The sequence below is a fragment of the Bactrocera dorsalis genome, chromosome 1 (genome assembly GCF_023373825.1).
Source record: "Bactrocera dorsalis isolate Fly_Bdor chromosome 1, ASM2337382v1, whole genome shotgun sequence".
NCBI classification, from domain to species: Eukaryota; Metazoa; Arthropoda; class Insecta; order Diptera; family Tephritidae; genus Bactrocera; species Bactrocera dorsalis.
The window spans coordinates 62,180,690-62,200,496 of NC_064303.1; the positions used below are offsets into that span (position 1 = coordinate 62,180,690).

Sequence of the window (19,807 nt, forward strand, 5' to 3'; positions counted from 1 at the left end):
TCAATCTGTAATTGATCAATTTCTGTGCAACACACATAACGTTTTCACTGAATAATTTTCAAAAGTTTTTGAAGCAAACGACAAATTTGAACGATTCAAATAATTGAAAAACATAACAAAAAAAATTGAAAAAAAAAAAAACCAACATTCATTCGTTTGTATGGAAAAAAGAAAAGGGCTGTTTTCAGGGGGTTTCCGGCAATTATTCGTAAAAACCATCTTTGAACCTCAGCGAACATTTAGAAAAAAGAATTGGGCAAATTGGTCCAGGCGTTGTTGAGTTATGCGCTTACCAACACATTTTGCGATTCATTTTTATATATAAGACTAGCTGACCCGGCGAACTTCGCCCCGCCCAATTTTTATTTTTTTTTGGAAGTCATAGACTCGTATAACGTTACCACAAATAATATAAACTTCAAACAACGCATTTTCATTTAATGTTTTTAATGTTTGTAGCGCCATCTACTGTAACATACCGCACTCAATACCGCTCTTAGCGACACCAACTGGTGGATAGCTCTTTGCTAATAATAAACAAATAATTTGCAATAAATAAATAATGCGACTATAAGGAGAGTTATAAACTATCCTATCTTTCAAGTTGGACCAAACTGCACACAGTGTTAAAAATTTCATTAAAATCGGTTCAGTAGTTTAAGAGTCCATCGCAAACAAACAACGTGACACGTGATTTTTATATATTAAGATGTTTTAAGAGTACACAAAAAAATATTTGAAAGAAAATATTAAATATTTTTGACATGACAAGCGATCTCCGGCGGCGCCAAAAAAAGGTCTTCCACTGCTGCCATGATTGCAGCCTTCTCTGTTGATAAAACCTAAAAAAAAATTCTCGTTAAACTAAAACATATTATCTGTACGATGACCCTCGGGCTAACAAAAAAATCAAAAATTAACAAAATGGCGGCATATTGAAAACAAAGTTAAATTTCACCCAAAATTATGGTCGTTTTTGGCCTGCCAAAATTCGATTTTTGATTAGATCAAAAAGCTGGAGGGTCATCGTATGGAGAACTATACAGAGAAGATGCAAAAAAAATTTGATAGCGATCGGTTCATTTGCCTCCGAGTAATCACTCCAGCAAATTCGAAAAATGCTGTTTCGAGAAAACGCGTTAAAAAAATGTCCCGTATCTAATGCAACTATCTAACTGCCGAGCGGCTACTCTTTTAATGGCTGTAACTCAAAAACTGTTTCAGATATCGATTTGAAATTTTAGTGTGTTATTTTTAAAGATATAACCTATCGAAATATGAAAAAAATCGATTTTTTGAAAATTTGTTGATTGCTTTTGTATGCATTTTTTTTTGCGCCCGCTTTAGTGTTTTTTGTGTTAGTTTGTATTTCTATTGGTTGCGCACTAGTTTCTTGTAGTTTTATTAAACCACTTTTACACCCCTATTCTGTGCACTTGACAAATTCAACATATTTATAATTTGTCAAAATTTTAAATTTATCAAGCATTTCGTATTCTGTGTCTGAAATAAAAAGCTCTTTTCTTTATAAGTTGTTAAGATGTCAAACGCTCTTGACAGTGCTCGTTATGAATTAAATAGTTACATATGTATCTGTTTGTGCACCTTGTTATGAAAATGAAAGATATGTTATTATTGTTAAACGAAGATGAAAATTGTGAGAATAGGAATCGCGCGCGGCATTTAAAATGTTTACGCGAGGATAGCAATCAATTTTCTTTGAGTGAGAATACTTTTGCGCAAAATTTTCGATTAACTCGTGAAATTTGCCGTTGCTTGATTGATGAACTAACCCCACACGATAGAAAAACGTCACTACCTTTAACTTCTTTGGACACGGCTCATACCAGAAATGTGTAGGTAACAAGACAAATTGACGTGCCCATGAATCAGGCGTCCATTTCGAGAAATGTGCGGGCTGTAGCAAAACTTATTGTAAAGGTGAAGGAAGGAGAAATAAAGTTTCCCAGTTCAACAGAGGAAGAAAATTTTATAAAAACGGGGCAAGTATTAATAATATACTAATTTAAGCAAATTTATTTGAAATAACTATATTCCAGATTTTTTAGAAAACTTGGAATAAAAAGCATCATAGGAGCAATTGACTGCACACATACTATCAATATAATTTGAATAGAAATCAGCTATTGCTGCTATTTACATTATTTTGTTCACCACACGTGTGGGGAAAAGCTTTGCGAATTGAAGCTTTTACTTTTATCAAGATTGTCACAGAATACCAAAATATTTCTCGCTTGATAAATATTTGAGTTAACTGTCAATATTTTATTAATTTGTCAAATGCACAGAATAGGGGTGTTAGTATGTATTTACGCTTATATATACATACAGTGTCGGACAAAACATATTGGACTGATGGCTATGAATGCTAAAAACATGTACATAGTAAACCACAAAAATTACAATTTTGGATATCAAAAAAGTACTTAATTATAAAGGCATATTGTTTATTTAGTGAAACAATGAAAAACCATATAATTTTTTTCAATAGATTACATTTTATATGAAAGAAATTACAAGTACCCAATATTCACTGCGACAAAACATATTGGACTAGTCGGGTTTTTTCGTGATAACGGTCGAAAATCCCGCTATTTTCTGTCGATTTTGCATTCTCTCCGCAATTTGAACAACGACATAAAAAATCAGCATCATCTTAGTTTAACGAATTTTCTTTATATAAAAAGTTGTGACGTGATTCTACTTATTTCGAAGAAAATAATAACTATTCGAACTATATGTCGAATTGTATGTAACTGCGCGGCTTGTATACATCGAATGTTGAAAGCTTTCCCGTTGTCCATTCCTTTTGTTGGTTGGGTTGGGGTACAGCTGTTGTGTGGTGTGTTGTAGTGCCATCAACTGTGGTGACTTGCGATGTACATAGCATTAGGATGCGCCAGTTTTACCGAGTAGAGGGGGTGGATGCTTAACTCATTTAAACATCCTGGGCCCCCTAGGGCCCATTTGTCTAGCTTTGTATATAATACATATATAATCTGATGCATGCAATTCGGCGTACTGCTTGTAGAGTTGCCGAGGGCGCAGAATACATGCTGTAAATCCTGAAAATGCCTTTGGTTTTAAACATTGTATTTGGTATTTATTTACCTTTAGGTGCGTATAGCAAGGAATTATAATTTGCGGGCTTATCGGACTTATTACTGTAGTAAAAAAGTGTATGCGTTTTTGCTTTTATTTATTTTGTTTGCAGTTATTTACAATTTATTATTTCATCGGTTTGGTATACCGGTTTTTATTATATGCCTTTTCTGTATTAGCGGCTTATTAAGGATCGTAACTCCACGTCTGGCACAGGTGTGGCCAGATTGGGTACTGCTTAGCCCTAGAGTTAGGACTATGAAATGAGAGGGAGACAGCGGCCGTGAATGGAGAACGGCTTCGATTCGTAGAGTAGAGGATTCATACTTAATTTGATGCTTTGTATAGCTGATTCCCATAATCCACCCAAATGAGGAACGCTTGGATAAGTGCGATAAGAACGACCTTTACCTTTTGTAAGGGTAGGTGAGATTTTATTTATTTTTGAAAGTTTAAGCCTCTGTGGGGCAATATTGTAAGAAAAGTGTCGATTTTCGTTTTTTTTTTTTTTTGTTAAATAGTTTTGTTATGTTTTAGCGCCTATACACTAATTTGGCGTTTGATTTTTTAAGCAGGATTTGTGTATCATTATTGGCTAAGGCCATCCTGCGGGGTCGAAAAGTTACGAACATATATTTGTGTTTTTAAATGAGGTTGTCAGAGGGAATCTGACCTTGCTTTTTCTACCTTTATGTGGGGTATTGGATAATTGTGGCTCTAGTGGTAGTCGTACGACGTACCGGCCATTATTTGATCGAGTAGTTGTGGCTTTCGAGTAGCGCTTACAATACTGATCTTGTGGAGTTTTATTTAATATTCGGGGAAGTTTCCCTATCTCTTGAACTTTCCTTAACTGTGAATTAAGGCATTCGTTTGATTTTTTCTCAACTTGAGTTGGTGTGGTGGTAACTAGTTTTGTAACTAGTCCACTTTGTGTTTGGCTGTGCAGCGTTTGAGCTTTTTGCGCCTTTGAGCAACATGGTGTCTCTTGGCAATTTGCTGAATTTTGGGTTTCGGGTTTTGCTTTTGCAATTAAACCCGTGGATCTTCCTTTTGTATAAGCGCTTCTTTGGGATGCGATAGGATATCTGCTGTAATGAAGCATTGAGTTGTGTCTTTTGTGACAATATAAACAATTAAATTTGCTTTTGCAATTTTTAAGATTATGTGTATGGGACAAGCAGTTTGTACAGAGTCTTTTTGATCTGACAAAGTTGTTCCTTTCGTTAATGTTTAATTTTTTAAACTTCTCGCAAGTTTTAAGCTTATGCCCTCTTGTGCATAGTTCGCATGACGTATGTATTCGTTGTTCGGATGTGAACGATTGTATTTTGTTAAAAATTATGTTTGCTTTATTTTTGCTTCTAGCTTGGGGTCTATGTAAGCTTCCATTTTGGTCGTGTTTAATGTTCTTAGTTTTGATTTTTTCTTCTAACCTTTCCGCAATTTCATATTGGGTGGTGAGAAAATCTTTCATTTGTTGCCACGTTGGGCACTTTTTTCGAGATGAGAGCGATTGCTCCCATAGAAGTAACGACTTTTCTGGTAATGCGGCGATGCAAATGTTTACCAGAATGGGGTCCCAGCTGTCTGTGGGAATATTTAGTGTCGATAGAACCGACAAACAATTTGAAACAGTGGATTGTAGTCTCACAAATTCTTCACTTGTTTCTTTCTTGATTTTAGGCAAGTTTAATAGTGTCGTTACTTGCTTATCGACCAGTATTCTGTCATTTTCGTATCTTGCTTTTAGAGCTTCCCAAACCAAATTGAAATTGTCGTCATTAAGAGCGAACTGTTTAACTATTTCGCCTGCTTGACCTGTTTTGTATCGGAGGTGATACAGTTTTTGTGCCTTTGATAGTTGTGGATGGTTGATGTAAACGGCTGTGAACATGTCCCGGAAGGATGGCCATTCCTCATAACCTCCGTAAAAGGTTTTTGTATCACATGCAGGCACCTCGAGTTGGATGCCTGAACTTGCCTCTTGATTGTCTATTTGTGGCAGCTCTACTCTACTGTGGGGAGTAGGTGCAATTGCTTTTATTAGCTTTAATTGATCGGAGATCATAGCTATCGTTTCTTCATACTGGTCTAAGCAGTTCTCATATATTGCGTAAGCCGAGGATTTAAAATTATGTGGCAAGTCTGAATCGTCAGATTCTAATATGGCGTCATGAGCCGCTTGGAGGCGAGTCCAAAAGTTTTTAAGATTTTGGCCTTTTACTTCTAATAACGATTCCGAGTTTTCGTGAATCGGTGAAGCGGCAAATCTAGTGCAGTATCTTGATAAACTGTCACTTTCTGAAATAAATCATGCAACCTGTTTTGAGCGTGTAGCTCCAGGTGTACTTTGATTTTTGTTATTGTTCATTATTTTTACTGGATAGTAAAATATTGGTCAAAATGAGTTAAATTTGTCTCAGTGTAAACAACCGAATTCTCTTTTTAATAAATAAAAGCTTATTTCGTATAAAACGGATTCTTTATTTTTTATTATTACCGTTTTTTTTTTTTTTTGTTTTTACTTGCTATAGAATTAATTTTATTGATTTTTTTTTGTTTTAATTAATTTATATTTTTTATGTCCTAATGTTGTGTACTTAGGCACACCCTAATACATGTACTTGTATTATATGCGTATATATGTACTTATGTTTTATGTGTTTATATTCTTAAGCGATTGAGAGCTCGTTCGAGAGATCAATTCGCTGTTTTGCCTGCAATCCTGCTTGTTTTTGTTTTCCAAAGAACAAGAGGTATTGCTGAAAAATTGGACTTTGAATATGTGTATATGTGCGTGCGCAATTTTTGTTTAACTGCGATTTGTTTTTTGTTTTGTACTTTTAAATATCCATATAGATTATGCACTTATGCCGGAAAATATGGGAAGTAAATTGAATTTTGTTTTGGTATGTAATATGTGTATTTTAATACACGAACGTAAGCTAGTACGAGTACATAGGCAACGAAAAATTTAATAATTGTATTTATGTATGTATGCATACGTGTATGTACATATGTATAAACTAAACAGTTTTCGGATTTCCCGGTAAATTAAATCCAAAAATTAACCGTTTGGTAAGCGCTTTAAATTGTTAAATGGAATTTGTCATAGGTTTTATATTCCAACATATACATACATATGTATGTGCATATAATATATTAAAGGACTTGATACGCTCACTTGGTAAATATATTGGTATGATATGGTTTGCTGGGTATATGTACAGATGTTGCGCTAATGCGTTTTGTTCCTTTTTCTTTGCTCCAGCTGGCTGTCTCCTTGTGCTGTTATTTTGTTGGTATGTAAGTTTATTTGTTTTACTAATCGCGCCCGTTTCTTTCGTTTTTTGTTTGTCTTATTGTTTAGGTGCTTTAACTTTTCGCGCACGATTAATTTTTTTTTTGTGTTTGTAAAGTCTTGTGTATTTTGTTTTTGTAAGTTAATGTTTTTGTCTCCGCAGCTTAGCATATATGCATATATTTTTGACGAGTCTTGGCGAGTTGACGAGTTTGTTTTGCTCCACTATACTTTTTTATTGTTTGACTTTTGTTGTATACATATGTAAACATAACATCTATTAGTTATTATTTTGTCATTTCACCGAACTGCACCAGTTTTTGTTTTTTAATGTATGCACTAATTTTGCATTATATGTGTTTTTGTTTGTGTGACACCTCTTTTTATTTATTTATTTTTTTTTATTTATTTTTTTTTCTTTTGTTTGTTTGGTTTTTTTTTGTTCTGTTTGAGTCACTGCACTTTATATTTTGCACTGCGCACTTTTATTTGGCTGTTTTTTGTTTGCAAAACTAAATATGCACAATTTATCTTTAAGACATATAGTTAAAAAAAAATATTTCGGAAATCAAAGTATCAACCGATTTGTATTTTTCCTACTAGTGTTGTTAATAAGTTGCACGCATCTGTATGTACCAATTGCTTTTTTTGTTGTTTTTGTACTGCACTTTGTTTTGTTTTATAGTATGTTTCGGGGTTTTTTTTGTTTTAATTGTTTGCGCATTTTTAGATTTCCCGCCGATTTATTTGTTTTATTTTGTTTTTATTTATGTTTTGCTATAAGTTTTCGCGCCCGATTGTCTTTGTCTTTTGTGGTTTTTATTGTAAATATGAACACAGCGCACTCTTAGGTTTTCATATGTGAGTATGTACATATGCTTTTTGTATTACAGCTGTTTTTGTGTTTTCTTTTTTTTCTGTTTTTATTTGCTCACCACACTAGCATATGTACATATGTATTTATATATTAATTATGTTTTGTATTTGTACATTGTCATTTGTTACTTCACCGTGCTATTTTCTTTTCACAATTTATTGCTGTTAATCTATAGTGCCTTTCTTTAAGGCTCGAAGGACCATGTTTATTTTTGTAACCACCATATCATTATTCTTACTTTGGTAATCACTATGTGCATATGAACATATGTATAAACTGAACTGGGTTAAATCGAATAGTTATCCACCCATATTAAATAAAAAATACCCGTTTACTTGTGTAACAGATTTGTGTAATATACAACGTAATTTATTTGGAAAATATTTAACTTTATATAAACGATATTTTTCTTTAAGTTAAATGTTTATTTATTTCGGAGGTCCATGAAGGTAATCAAATTCAACGGGGTCGTATGTGGTGCCAACTGCAGCGTGCCGCATTGGGGTCGCAAACCAAAAGTATATATAACGAATCTTGATGTGTTGATGGGCGAACTATATGTCGAATTGTATGTAACTGCGCGGCTTGTATATATCGAATGTTGAAAGCTTTCCCGTTGTCCATTCCTTTTGTTGGTTGGGTTGGGGTACAGCTGTTGTGTGGTGTGTTGTAGTGCCATCAGCTGTGGTGACTTGCGATGTACATAGCATTAGGATGCGCCAGTTTTACCGAGTAGAGGGGGTGGATGCTTAACTCATTTAAACAGATTACATGAATGAATTATCACAAAAAGACATTTGTAACAAATTTTATATTAACAAATCCACAGTGACCTTTATTATAAAGAAAGTTAGGGACAGTGGATCTGTGAAAACTAGCCATCGTGGAAGACGACCCAAAGCTAGAACACGACATGATGATTCAAAAACACTTAGAGAACTAAAATAGTTTCCTTATTTGTCGGCAGCGAGCTGGGTTAAAGCTTTCAATTTGAAAGTTCAAGCCATACTGTACAAGAAGAGCATGTGCAGGTGGGCTAACAAGTTATGGGACAACTAAAAAGCGTTTTATATCAAGAAAAAACGACAAAGAAGATTACAATTTACTCGGGAACATATCAACTGATCAGTGAAACAATGGAAAACAATACTTTTCTCTGATGAATCAAAATTTAATTTGAAAAATTCAGACGGAATGAGAAGAGTTCGCCAACCAAAAATAAGAGACAGATACCCAATACTGTCAAGACTCGGTTAAGCATCTTGGAGGTGGCATTATGGAATGAGGATGTTTTTCCGGGCTTGGCATTAAACCTTTTCATCGACTCAATTGCAATATGGGTCGATTGATATACAAGAATAGTTTTGAGAACGTGATGCTTCCGCATGCCAAATGGTATATGCCACTTTCATGGTCGTTTCAACACGACACGACCCAAAGCCCACGTCGAAACCAGTAACAAATGGGTTCGTAGCTCAAAATATTAATGCCCTAAAGTGGCAAGCTCAATCGCCGGATCTCAATCCTTTTGAAAATCTTTGGTATATAACAAATAGAAGGATAGACAGAGAAGAAGTGAATGGAGATAAAAACAAATTGTTCGAAACTGAAAAACAAGCCTGGTTAAGCATTCCACAAGTAGCTATTAACAATATTATAAAGGGTGATTTTTTAAGAGCTTGATAACTTTTTAAAAAAAAAAACGCATAAAATTTGCAAAATCTCATCGGTTCTTTATTTGAAACGTTAGATTGGTTCATGACATTTACTTTTTGAAGATAATTTCATTTAAATGTTGACCGCGGCTGCGTCTTAGGTGGTCCATTCGGAAAGTCCAATTTTGGGCAACTTTTTCGAGCATTTCGGCCGGAATAGCCCGAATTTCTTCGGAAATGTTGTCTTCCAAAGCTGGAATAGTTGCTGGCTTATTTCTGTAGACTTTAGACTTGACGTAGCCCCACAAAAAATAGTCTAAAGGCGTTAAATCGCATGATCTTGGTGGCCAACTTACGGGTCCATTTCTTGAGATGAATTGTTGTCCGAAGTTTTCCCTCAAAATGGCCATAGAATCGCGAGCTGTGTGGCATGTAGCGCCATCTTGTTGAAACCACATGTCAACCAAGTTCAGTTCTTCCATTTTTGGCAACAAAAAGTTTGTTAGCATCGAACGATAGCGATCGCCATTCACCGTAACGTTGCGTCCAACAGCATCTTTGAAAAAATACGGTCCAATGATTCCACCAGCGTACAAACCACACCAAACAGTGCATTTTTCGGGATGCATGGGCAGTTCTTGAACGGCTTCTGGTTGCTCTTCACCCCAAATGCGGCAATTTTGCTTATTTACGTAGCCATTCAACCAGAAATGAGCCTCATCGCTGAACAAAATTTGTCGATAAAAAAGCGGATTTTCTGCCAACTTTTCTAGGGCCCATTCACTGAAAATTCGACGTTGTGGCAGATCGTTCGGCTTCAGTTCTTGCACGAGCTGTATTTTATACGGTTTTACACCAAGATCTTTGCGTAAAATCTTCCATGTGGTCGTATAACACAAACCCAATTGCTGCGAACGGCGACGAATCGACATTTCACGGTCTTCAGCCACACTCTCAGAAACAGACGCAATATTCTCTTCTGTACGCACTGTACGCATTCGTGTGGTTGGTTTAATGTCCAATAAAGTAAACTGAGTGCGAAACTTGGTCACAATCGCATTAATTGTTTGCTCACTTGGTCGATTATGTAGACCATAAATCGGACGTAAAGCGCGAAACACATTTCGAACCGAACACTGATTTTGGTAATAAAATTCAATGATTTGCAAGCGTTGCTCGTTAGTAAGTCTATTCATGATGAAATGTCAAAGCATACTGAGCATCTTTCTCTTTGACACCATGTCTGAAATCCCACGTGATCTGTCAAATACTAATGCATGAAAATCCTAACCTCAAAAAAATCACCCGTTAGCTTCTATGCCAAATAGATGCAGAAAAGTAATAAAAAATTAGGGTTATGCTATAAAATATTAAATAACAATCTTTATTCCAATATATTTTGTCGCACTGAATATTGAATATATTTATTTTTTTTCGTATAAAATGGCAAGGAATCAAATAATTTCTACGGTTTTGTAAGTAGTTATGTAAATAGTTATTCTTCAAATTTAAGTCATTTGTTCGTACATAAAATGATAATTGCGAGAATAGGAGATGATAATGTAATTCGTTGATATGAGTCCAATATGTTTTGTCCGACACTGTATGTATATTTGTACCTATGTATCTTTTTTTTGCAGAACTTAAGATTTGTACATATGTACATAGGTATTTTTTTTTATTGTCGTAACCACATACATAAAATAAATTTTATTGTTATAGTCAGTCTTTTTTATTTTTAGGATTATGAAGAGAATTGTAACCAATTGGGGAGCACACACCACTGACAAAATTAACACTTCCTTTGTTTACAGGTTTTGTGTGTTGGTAATTATGTGGTAGGCACATAATACGATATGCATTTACTAAGGCTTAACTCATTTAACAACGTCGCTTCGGGATACTTTTTCTAGAATCGATTGCTATAGTTTTCTAGCTATAATTAAAACTGGATTCCACCAAATTCCTTTAAAACAATCTAACATAGAAAATACAACTTTCTCCGATTATAACGGAAAACACAAGTGTACAAATGAGCATCCTCCCCCGACCTCAACACACACACCACATTACCACACCACATCGTTTCAAAACTTACATCACTAACACGCAACCTTCACCACATCACACCACATCGACTCAAACTTACATCACTAACACGCAACTTTCACCACAGTACGCTTACAACCCACATCCTACACTACTCGTGAGAGCATTTACACACCGACATCTACACACATCAGCACACATGTACACCAACACCCATCACATCATCCGATTCAGCACCAACGGGATCCAGGAAGGACCGATAAACGGATCGACTAGTTCAGTTCGTTTGCGACATAATCAGCGATCGGTCGACTCTATCCGCGCCCTCCCGTTTGTGAAACCAACCACCTAGTTACTTTTTCATTTTTGACATAATTCGCTTAAATAAAGCATAAACCCTTTCAATTATTGAGTGCGCTTTTTTGAATCTTTTAGTGAAGTGGAAAACCATTAAAAAAGGTGAGTGCATTACTACTACATGGTCCTTCGAGCCATACAGAAAGGCACAGTGGTAAAAAGTTAAAAAATTAAGTGCAGTGACACAAAATACGGAAAATTAAGTGCAGTGACACAAAATACGGAAAGTTAAGTGCAGTGACACAAAATACGAAATTAAACTTGGTGACAAAAAAAAAAAAAAATTTCAAGAAAATATATACATATATACACAATATAAAAGCATTCAGGTAAAGATCGTGGTACAACAACAAAAAAAAAAAAAGTGAAAGTGCAGTCACCTAACCAAAATAAGTGCAGTGAAGAATATTCAAGTGCAAAAACAAAAGGAAAAAACGAAACAGTGACAACTAATACAAACCCCCCAACGTCAAAAACAACACAATAATTCAACATTTTCTAATGCTACGAACAAAATAAAAACGGGCGCGAAACTTAAAAAATCGTTTTAAATTAATATATGTACATATAATAAAATTAAAATTAAAAGAAACAACAACACAGCGGAACAGGAGCGACCAGCGACTCAACAACAGAACAAACAACGGAAAGCTAAAACCGACCCGATTCTGCCGAACTGGCATACATCCCCCCAAAACCCTTGATGAAAATACAAGTGAGTGTATCCATTCCTCATTGATTTTATCATTTTATATAATATATGTATATATGTATGTATCGTTGCGCCAACGGCCAACAGCATAAAACCGATAGCTACTAAATCCGTTTAATAAAAACGGTTAGTGAAAGCTCGGCGGTAAATTGAGTTACCGACATAATCGCATAGCAAAACGGAAAATAATATATATATATACATGTGTATCCGCAATATACATATATATATATAATTAAATAAATTATTATTCTTTGCCCTTAATACTTCCTTCGTGTATACAATACACACAATCCACAAAACAATAAAACATATAAAATATATTTTTTCAAGTATTTACTTGCTAATTATTCTGGCAATACCGCTACGGCTTAGTAACTGTGAGAGGGATACTTGCAAATGCAATACCGCTTCAGATTATTCAGCCGTGAGAGGGATAATTGCAAATTATATTGACAATACCGCTTCAGCGTATTAAGCTGTGAGAGGGATTGCATCAAAAGTAAGCAAGGGCAGAGAAAAGAATAAAACATAAAAATAACGAATACAAACATACATATATACTTATCCGCAAACGACATATACATACTTAACCAAATTGTGATACGTATATACATATACTTATATACAAATATATACATTAGCGCTTTCGGCGCACCGTTCTAACCACGAACTATTATATAACTATTAAACATACATACATATGTACATATGTACATAAACAGACACATGCATTTACATGCAACGCGCATCTAATAATAATAAAAATTCATATAAGAATTGTAAACTAAATGAGTAAACACAAATCATAAATTTACAGATGAGATATCATTAAACACGTACAGACACACACACATGTATTAAATTGCACATTTGAAAACAACCCCATATCATGCAGCATAAACAATATGCTGTATGATATGGATGAAGGGGTAATGCGCTATGAAGTTACTGGTGGAGTACAGCAAGGTTCGGTGCAAGGCTCACTCCTACGGAACATCCTCTATGATGGAAAAAATAGCGTCACAGTCGTTCTTAAAATACTTAGGCGTAAAAATTGATACGAGGATGAACTACAAAACAAACGGCTTTAAGTCGAATAATGGCTAATACAGGCGGGCCAAGTCAGAGCCGAAGGCGATTATTGGCAAATGCAGCACCAGTGTGGGCTAATGCGCTAAAGCAAAAAACCTATGCGAGACCAGTAAGGTCCTTATTTCGATTAGGTGCACTTAGAGTTGCCAGTGCCTTCCGTACGGTGTCTCACGAAGCCGCAGGAGTGATTTCAGGCATGACGCCACCTGAAATAATGGCTCGTGAGTTAAAAAGAGTGTACAGTAAAAGCAAAAGTAACGGCAAGCCTCTAACAGCTAGAGAGCGCGTGGAAGAAAGACAGCAGAGTCTAAAAGAATGGCAATCTCTGTGAGATTCAGCGCCCAAAGGGCAATGGACGCACAGGTTGATTGAAAATGTGAAAACGTGGGTTAGCAGAAAGCATGGCGATGTTGACTTGACTATTACTTGACGCAGTTATTAAGTGGTCAAAGCTGTTTTAGGGAATGCCTTTACAAATATGGCCATGATGAGGTATGCTCATCTTGTGGTTATGGAAAAGATAATGCCGAACATATCTTTAACAGAAATTTCTGAAAGAATAATGCCAGATAACATAGTGCCACACATTCCGCGGTCAAAGCAGGTGTGGAACTATGTTAAGCACTGGGCCGCAAAGGTTATTCAAGAGCAGCAAAGACTAGAGCGACTGCGATATAGCGAGACAAACAGCCAAAACCAGTTCGAAAAGCCCTGAGACGTTTTATCTATAGGCTTAGCTTGCTCTGTGATGTAATACTTAATCGGTAGTTCCGCAGGGCAATTCATCAAAGCTATGAGTCGTTTATTAAGATGATTTAAGTGGGTTAAAGTCCCACAATAGTGTCTTCTGATGATTTTTTACATCTCGCTATTACAAAAAACACGTGTTATTAATGAAGCCGAATTTGAAAATGTAAACGAGCACATGGCCTTTAGGCGAAGCTCAGATTTGCCACTACATACCAATCGCGAAAGCAGCACTGCAGCAAGTGTTGAACAAGACGAGCAGCAAAATGTAACTCCTATGGCAAAGAAACCCACTACTGAAGGAAATATGCCGGCCTTTTATCAACTCGGCGAACAGATTGGCAATCTGTTTACTATGCTTGAGGATGGAAAGAGAGGGCCTATTCACCAGGCCATGAGGGACACCATAGGAAGCATAACCTCACTATAAGAGCTAACGGCCTCTGAGCGTGCTATTAAACCAAACCCCTGTGAAAGGAGGGAAAACACGTCCCATACTTCGCCGTGTTTTTTGATTGCGATGTAAGCGAAAAGGAAGCTTGAAAATGAGACGAGTCGTCAAAGACAAAACTACTGTGGTTAAACGCAACCTCCCCCTAAAGCTCAGCCATCTGAATCGCAACTGGTGAAAAACAAGGGCTATAAACCGGAACTGAAAAAACAGAACCAAAGATCCCAAAACGGAAGCTGAAGCGCACAGAAGCTCTGGTGATTTCGAAGACCAGCGTATTGTCTTACGCAGAAATGCTAAAGAAAATGAAATCAGACCCCAGACTTCTAGACCTCGGAGACAGCTTGAGCAAAATAAGGAGAACAGCTAAGGGTGAACTTCTGCTAAAACTCAAAACAAAAACGAAGGAGCCTTCAAAATACTCAAGGAACGCGCAATAGAGGTCCTAAACGATATGGTGGAAGTTAAAGTCCTAGCACAAGCAGTTACGCTTGAAATTAGAGATGGAGACGAGGCAACGACATCCGTGGAAGTATGTATCAAATCCATGCGTCGACTTAAAGATGAAACGCAAATTGTCATTATTAGTGTCCGTTTGGCAATATCAAAAAAACTGCTAGACGCAAATAAAATAACAATAGGTTTGGTTAATTGTAGTGTCCGGGAAATTACAAGTCCTGTCCCATGCTTCAAATGCTTTGAGTTTGGCCATATATCGCGCAACTGTAAAAGCAGCAGAGATCTCAACGGCTCTTGCTATAGATATGGAGAAAAGGGGCATGCCACAAAAGGATGCAGTAAGGAGCCATTATGTCTCTTATGCTCACAGGGGACGAATAAGCACCAGACTGGTAGCTTTAGCTGTCCAGCTTATAAAAAGGGTGCTTCAAGACCGTAATGATGAGATGTCTCCAGTTAAATCTAAACCATTGTTACAGTTGCTACGCCGCTCCTCGCCTATCCCTTATTGAATTCCAGGATATGTCTTTACTCCTTAACAACGGATACTGTTAAATCACAACGCGAAGGGCACAACCCTTCTATCATCACTTGCAAATCTTGATCTATTCTCCTTAACAACGGATACTATTAAATCACAACGCGAAGGTTATAAAATAGTATTAAGATCTGGTTGCCCAAAGCTCCTTTATTTATAGATTTTATTATCCTAATTCATATATGCACCACATGCAGAGTGCATACACATATCATATTACTTATCTACAGTACATACCGACAGTATGTACACATATATTAAACATAAGTTTTCCCAACGGCATACACAACTATTTCTTATCTATTATTATTTTAGGAAAATTTGCGATCCTTTACATTGTATACATTAAATACTACAGTCTCTAATCAATATACCCGAAATGAACATTTATTGCGGTGATGATTGAAATGCGTATTTGTACATACATATTTATATTTACGCCTGTTTTTGTACTCGTATGTGTTAGCGATAATGCACATAAATATTTGTAATATGATATCTGTTTCTATACAGATTTACTAAAATATCTTATTTACAATTGTAGCCGTTAAGAACTGTTCAGAAATCTGAACATAATGCCCACGTTGAAGTGTTTACACTACAAAATAATTCAAGTGTTTATATGTTAATCTTGGGCATTTTAATTTTTCTTTATAAGATTAGCAGGTCGAACTTGTAATAATTTTTCTTATATAAGCAACTTTTTATTGTACTACATTTTCAATTTTTATATAATTTTCATTTACTAATATTAATAGTTAATTTCTTATGATATATCCTCCTACCGGATATGCGTGCCGTGCTGAAATACAGATGTGTCGTAGGACTATTGTTACGATGATTGCATCAGCAATTAATAGGATAAGGTCTCAGTATTCATGCCGTAACGCACCATATGATGTCATTCTAAGTATAAGTGTTTCGGAAATAATCACGGAACTTTTCGGATCGTATGCCCAATTTCTCCAAGTATAAACTCGCGACCTCTTCATCTAGTATTTTCGGCAACATATGTACATATATCTGTGTTGTATTTGTCAGCCTTGGTCCACAATTCGATTTGTGCCACCACTTGATTTCTGAACGAATTGAACATCTCAAGCTGGGATGACCGTCCTTCGTCAACCACTGATATGATTACCATTGGATAGTATAACAATCGACTTGGAGTTTGTTATTAATCTTCTCCTTGGCATTGACAACTAAGCGACGTCGATTTCACAATCGAAAAAACCTATATTACAAAAGGTCGCATCGTCGGGCATGTGTTCAAAATGTGCGCCAGTAATAATGTCCTTGCAACCAGTTGTTCATCTTTGTATGCTTGCAGATAGCCTTACATAGCCGCTTGCAAAACAATGATGGAATCGATTTTGGTGACAATAACGATTCCACCGAAACTACGCAGAGCTTATGCACAACTTTTACCAACATCACATAAACAGCAATACGGTACACTTTGCCAACAATCATCACATCAGGGGGCCATTTAATATCTTCAATTAGCGAATCGCGACAATCATAATATAGGGTGATTTTTTAAGAGCTTGATAACTTTTTTTTAAAAAAAAACGCATAAAATTTGCAAAATCTCATCGGTTCTTTATTTGAAACGTTAGATTGGTTCATGACATTTACTTTTTGAAGATAATTTCATTTAAATGTTGACCGCGGCTGCGTCTTAGGTGGTCCATTCGGAAAGTCCAATTTTGGGCAACTTTTTCGAGCATTTCGGCCGGAATAGCCCGAATTTCTTCGGAAATGTTGTCTTCCAAAGCTGGAATAGTTGCTGGCTTATTTCTGTAGACTTTAGACTTGACGTAGCCCCACAAAAAATAGTCTAAAGGCGTTAAATCGCATGGTCTTGGTGGCCAACTTACGGGTCCATTTCTTGAGATGAATTGTTGTCCGAAGTTTTCCCTCAAAATGGCCATAGAATCGCGAGCTGTGTGGCATGTAGCGCCATCTTGTTGAAACCACATGTCAACCAAGTTCAGTTCTTCCATTTTTGGCAACAAAAAGTTTATTAGCATCGAACGATAGCGATCGCCATTCACCGTAACGTTGCGTCCAACAGCATCTTTGAAAAAATACGGTCCAATGATTCCACCAGCGTACAAACCACACCAAACAGTGCATTTTTCGGGATGCATGGGCAGTTCTTGAACGGCTTCTGGTTGCTCTTCACCCCAAATGCGGCAATTTTGCTTATTTACGTAGCCATTCAACCAGAAATGAGCCTCATCGCTGAACAAAATTTGTCGATAAACACATTTCGAACCGAACACTGATTTTGGTAATAAAATTCAATGATTTGCAAGCGTTGCTCGTTAGTAAGTCTATTCATGATGAAATGTCAAAGCATACTGAGCATCTTTCTCTTTGACACCATGTCTGAAATCCCACGTGATCTGTCAAATACTATTGCATGAAAATCCTAACCTCAAAAAAATCACCCGTTACAATTTACTCTTGGTCACCGAGTCGGCGACGTTGATGGCCAGCACACCGAGACGTCTCTCCTTCACCATTTCATATAAATTGTGTACACCGGTTGCAGTTTCTTCGCTCAAACACTTGAAGCCCTTCGGGTTCGTGGGAACTTTTCATGCACTAAGTTGTTCAAATCGCCACCATTATCGAGAATCAAGTTCATGAGTTGACCTTCTGAGAACAGTAAGGTCTGTTCATTACCCAATAAGTATTCTTCATTCATCAGTTAAAACAAGGAGTAGTATAATGATCGTTTGAAGGGTAATACTGACCTAGTCTTCCTTTTCATCCTTCTCCCCGTGGACGCGATGATGTCGTGAAACTGTTCAATAAGTATTTGTTGTGCAGCTGCTGAATCATTGAGTTCACTAAATTCTCTTTAAATATCGTTGGATATATCAAATGCTTTCGTGAATTTGAAGTTAGGTGCCTTTCAACCGAGTATTGATAAATTAATTTGGACAATTATATCCCACGCTGTCCTGGTAAACCCAACAGATCTTCTTTTTTCAAAAAATGCTCCAGAAGTATTTTTAAACTAACTTATATTTAAACATTTTATGCATGGTAAAACTATAAGTAAGCTTAACAAAGTAAATTTAATGTTTTTATTTTTCTTGTTTTTTAGTTCGTGTCGACCGCATCTCTCATTATTACATATTTACAAATTTATTCTTTGGTAGGAAAAGGATAAACAATGTTCATCGCTCTTTACGATGTGCCATTGCTTATCCTTACGTCTACATTTGCAATCTTGGCTTAAAATGACGTTATCAATTCGAACTCTCTTCCACTGCATTGTTGGAATATTTTGTTCTTTAAAAAGTACCAATGTACCCGTTTTAATATTTTCAAAAGAATCTTGGCATTTACTTCTTTTTGTGGTTTATTATTTTTAAGTTTTTTTATTTAGGAATATTAATCTTTATTCGTTGTGAAGAAGAATTTCCTAAGTAATACCACAGTCCGCTAATTTGGAACTTATGTTGCTTGATCCGTATATCAACCACCCAAGCACACTGTTCTGGAGCTTGTAATTAACGTTCTCAATAGATATTTTCTCTTCTTTTATCAAATCAAAGAATATGTCCTCACCGAATAGTAAGTCAAATTTACCCGGAACACCAAATGAAGGGTCGGCCAGTTTTATATTTTATGGAATTTTCTTGCCTTTTATGTGTTCTGTAGGCAAATTGGACACAATCTTTTGTAATACAATGGTGTCTAAATTTGTTTCGAAAGATCCTTTAATGATTTTAAATGAAGATTAACTCTTTCATTTGTATTTGTCTTGTTTTGACCAACTCCTTCAGTAGTCATAGACTCTTTCCTGGATGGAAGCTTTAATTAATTTTTTAGTTCTTTAGTTATAAGGTGAACTTGAGACACATTCTTCCACTCTCGACCTTTTATACCGACAGTTGCTGAGGTTAGCAGGATATGTTTAGAATAATTTTTTGATTTCCCATTTTTAGTATTTTTAATCACTGTGCTTTTTTCTTTAAAGGATTTGTCTTTCTGGAGCCATAAATGATGGCTTCCTTGACATGTTTCGCCTTTCGCCTTTATATTCTTTTATATTGTGCCCGGTTTTAAGACATTTGTTGCATAGTTTGTTTTTCATTACTGCATTGTCCTGTGTAGAAAGAGCTTTAAATTTATAACAATAAAATATATTGTGTTGATTATTACATCCCATTATGCATTTAAATTCTGCATTTTGAAATTTTGATGATGTTTTTGAAGCTTTTGCTGCTTCTAGTGCATTCCCTTCATGATTCAAAAACGACTGTAGTGAATGTAAGGAAAGTATTTATTTCCTGAGGATTTCTAAAGGAATTTTCATACATAAGTCTTAAATTGTTGTCTAATTTTTGCACAAGCGTATAGTTTAATAAAGCTTGTAACAAATTATTTGCAGACAAATTGAGGCTTTCCAATGCTTGT

At 35.9% G+C, this 19,807-nt stretch overlaps 1 protein-coding gene and 1 pseudogene across 1 annotated transcript in view; both read right to left on the reverse strand.

Moving 5' to 3' along the window:
- Window positions 1-5,746: 5,746 nt before the first annotated feature.
- Window positions 5,747-19,807, reverse strand: part of LOC125780372 (uncharacterized) — a 155,650-nt gene continuing 141,589 nt past the window's right edge. The window contains exon 2 of the mRNA XM_049462668.1: window positions 5,747-10,271. The gene's annotated coding sequence lies outside the window, so the exon portion shown is untranslated. The remainder of the gene's footprint in view (window positions 10,272-19,807) is intronic.
- Window positions 12,844-17,898, reverse strand: LOC125777812 (adenosylhomocysteinase-like; annotated as a pseudogene).